We start from the raw sequence: 4,423 nt of genomic DNA on the forward strand, positions 1-4,423 counted from the left end.
TACCTTGTTTCTAGTCGACCCTCGTGGTTACATTGGAGGGCAATCGAAAGTGGGAACATGCTATCATCATCGCCATTATTCCTGCAATCTTAACACGGAGTCAATTTTGTAGAGCATATATTAATCACAGAGAAATAATACATGCTATCAATGAAGAGCAGACACGGTTCTAATCCAATGTATCAAAATTTTACATATTTAAACATAACTGAAGCTTGGAAACAGGCAGAGATTTGGTTCCCATATCAGCATGATTAAATTGAGAAGGTATTTTTTTTCAAGCTTAACTGACCCCTTTGCAACCATGTCCCTTATAAAATGAAACATAACATCTATGTGTTTGGTTCTATCATGAAAAACAGGATTCTTGCATGATTGAATTCCAGACTGACTATCAAAATAGGCTGTCACATTGTCACGCAGTATTTCAATTTCAGAAAGCAAACCTTTTAGTCACAACACTTCCTTTAGTGCATCAGTTATCTCAACATATTCTGATTCAGTAGTAGATAGAACAACAATATGTTGAAGTTGTGATTTCCAACTCATGCATGAGCCACACAAAGTAAACACATAGGATGTTGTAGATTTTCTATTGTCTCTATAGTTCGCATAATTAGAGTCCACATAACCTTTCAATTTTACTCCTTCAACACATTTTCCTAATTTTAGCCCTAGGTTACTAGAACCACACAAATATCTAAATAACCACTTGACTGCATTCCAATGTTCAGTTCCAGGATTAGACATGAAACGATTCAAACAACTCACAGAATATGCAATATCAGGTCTAGTGCAAATCATCAAGTACATCACAGAGCCTATAGCATTCGAATATGGCACATCTTTCATATAATTCATATCAGATTCAGATTTAGGACATTGGTCTTTGCTTAGCATAAAATGAGAAGCTAGAGGCACATTAGTTGACTTTGCATTGGACATACAGAATCGTTTTAAGACTTTTTCAATATATGCAGATTGATTTAACAAAAGTGTAAAAGCAGCCCTATCTCTAATAATGTTCGTACCAAGAATATTCTTTGCATTACCCAAATATTTTATGTCAAACTTATTGCTCAAACAGTCATTAACATGCTTGATAGTATTCACACAAGGACTAATCAATAACATGTCATCCACATAAATAAGTAAGAAAACATGAACATCATTTGATCTCATAAAATACAAGCAATGGTCAAAATTACTTCTTGTGAATTTTAAAGATCTCATGCACTCATCGAATTTAATGTTCTACTGTCTAGGTGATTGTTTCAAACTATACAAAGATTTCTTCAGTAGACACACATGATCAGGCTTACCTTTATCTACAAAGCCATCAGGTTGTTTCATGTAAATTTTCTCACTTAGATCACCATGTAGGAAAACAGTTTTAACATCCATTTGTTTTAGTTCCCAATTAAAGTGAGCAACTAAGACAAGCATTATCCTAACAGCAGTATATTTAACCACATGTGAGAAAATTTCAGTGTAATCAATCCCTTCTTTTTGAGTGAATCCTTTTTCTACCAACCTAGCTTTAAATCTAACATTATCATTTTCATTTTTGACTTTAAAAATCCATTTGCAGTCAACAATAGAACAATTAGTTAGCCTAGGAACAAGAATCCACGTATTGTTAACATGCAATGAATTCATTTCATCATGCATTGCATTTAACCAATTTTCAGCATGTTTAAATTTAAAAGCTTCTTCATAGGACTTAGGTTCATTTCCATCTAATGTCTCGAACACACTAAAAGTATAAGAAGTCAAGTCGTATTCATCAAATTTAGACGGTTGCTTAGTAGTTCTCTTAGTCCTATCTCTCGTAAGTTGGTAGTTTTCTATGTTCTCATATTCTGATTCAGAATTTTCAGCATTTGGTAGGTCATTTTCAAGCAACTTATCATGAGAATCAAATTTGTCATGCAACTTTTCATAAATTTCCAATTTATTTGGCTCTACCTTATTTGGCTCTACCTCATTAGAAGTCAAATCTATTTCAGTATTTGGCACATTCAGACAGCATCTCATTTTCATTAAAGGTGACGTCTCTACTGATTAGTGCTTTGTAACCTGGTTCATCTTTTAACCATAGTCTATATCCTTTTACTCCTAAAGGATAACCTAAGAAAACACATTTTACAGCTCTAGGTTCAAGTTTATCACCTTTATATAAAGCATATGTTGTACACCCAAATACTTTCAAATTGGAAAAATCAAGTTTCTTACCCGACCATACAGATTCAGGACACTTACCCCCAAGTGGCACAGAGGGAGACCTATTAATTAAATATGCAACCGTTGTCACAGCTTCCCCCCAAAAACTCTCTGGAAGGCCCGAGGAGTTTAACATGCTCCTCACCCTTTCAATAAGAGTTCGATTCATTCGTTCCGCCACCCTATTTTGCCGGGGTGTATAGGGAACTGTCTTATGTCTAGTTATACCTGATTTAGCACATAATGAATCAAGCAAATTGTTGCAAAACTCAAGACCATTATATGTTCTCAAAAATTTAATGCGCTTACCTGTTTGATTTTCTATTAACTTTTTCCATGCTTGAAAAATTTCAAAAACATCTGATTTTTGTTCTAATAGAAAAATCCAAACTTTTCGTGAAAATTCATCAATTACCGATAGAAAATAACGACTCCCACCTTGAGTAGGAACAGGAGCAGGACCCCACATATCAGCATGCAAATATTCAAGCACATCCTTATATTTAGGCACTTTAGGGGCATGAGACAAATCAAATTTTACCCTATGTTGCTTACCATAAACGCACGAGTCACAAAAAGACACAGTAGTAATCTTATCATTTTCAAGAAAACCATTTTTCTTTAATATTTCAAGACCTTTATCACTAAGGTGACCTAATCGTCTATGGCACAATTCAGTTTTATCATTAACAACAGAATTCACATTTGGCATGCAATTTGGTTCAGCATAAGCAACGTATAAATTATTTTGTCTAACAACCTTAAATGCAACAAATGAACCTTTTAAGACTTTCATAATACCATTTCCCCATTTTCCTATTAATCCAATTTCATCTAGTGCAGCACATGAAATCAAGTTATTGCACAAATCAGGAACATGCCTAACATCCCTTAAGGTTAACACATAGCCAGAGTCGAACTTTAGACAAATATCACCTATACCAACAACTTTACAAAGTTTTTCATTTGTCATTGAAACACTAGCATGCGAAATAGACTTATAGTTTGAAAACAAGTTTTTCAAATGAGACATGTGAAAGGTACACACAGAATCAAACAACCACTCGTTAGCACATATAGTATTAACAGCAGCACAACTTCCTTTAACCATGAAAACATCTCCTGCATATTCATTTCCTATAGTCATATTAGCATGCTCATTTTGTTGGTTTCTAAAGTTCTTAGGATATGGACATTGCTTAGCATAATGGTTGGGTTCCCCACAGTTGTAACACTTTCTGTTCTTAGGCCTAGACTTAGATCTAGATCTCTCATTGCTCTTTCCCCTATTCTTTTGGTTTTCAGTATTTTTTCTAACTTGTGATCTACCCCTAGCAAACATCGCTTCATCACTAGCATGTTTATGACTTTTATTTGCATGCAAGTCAAGTTCTTTATTTTTTAATCCATTCATGACAATTTCAAGATTTATACTATCTCTACCATATTTGATAGCAGACTTAACATCTGAATAAGAGTCAGGAATTGCATTCAAGAGAACAATAGGGGTATATTCATCAATATTCTTGTCGCATGTTTGTTTTATATCTTGAACTAACTTTGTAAAAACATCTAAATTTTCATCAATGTTTCGATTCAAATCAAGTTTAAAATGGAAAAACTTTTCAAGTAAAAATAGTTTGTTTGGCAAAGATTTTTCCATGTAAAACTCTTCTAATCTTTCCTATAATTCTTTCGTAGAATCAAGTTTTCCTACATTTCTAATCACAAAATCAGATAAGTTCAAGATAATAAGAGAATAAGCACATTCATCTATTTCAGCATTTATCTCATCTGTCAATAACGTATTATAATCACCATCAATTGCTTTGGAAACTTTTTGAGTTACTAAAAGTCCTTTCATTTTTTGTTGCCAAATCGAAAAATCAATTTTTCCATCAAATGGTGCAATATTGAAAGATGACATAGACGACATATTAACGAATAATTCACACAGTTAATCATATATTCAACAATCACAAATACCCAAATATTATCTAACACATAGAAGTTCAAGGGTTAGCCATCCATTACCGATCTTGAGCAAATTTTACCAATTTCTGTTTGCACCTAGGATTGTAAATTCAACCCGCGTTCAGCTTTTAACCTAGCTCGGATACCAATGTTGAGATTCTCGATCTTCTTGAACGTAGGGTGATCTGCACAAATTCTCAACCAAAATAATTAGTGCGGATAAAAC

Source organism: Andrographis paniculata, unplaced genomic scaffold (genome assembly GCF_009805555.1).
Source record: "Andrographis paniculata isolate CXL003 unplaced genomic scaffold, ASM980555v1 Contig86END, whole genome shotgun sequence".
In the NCBI taxonomy this organism is placed as follows: Eukaryota; Viridiplantae; Streptophyta; class Magnoliopsida; order Lamiales; family Acanthaceae; genus Andrographis; species Andrographis paniculata.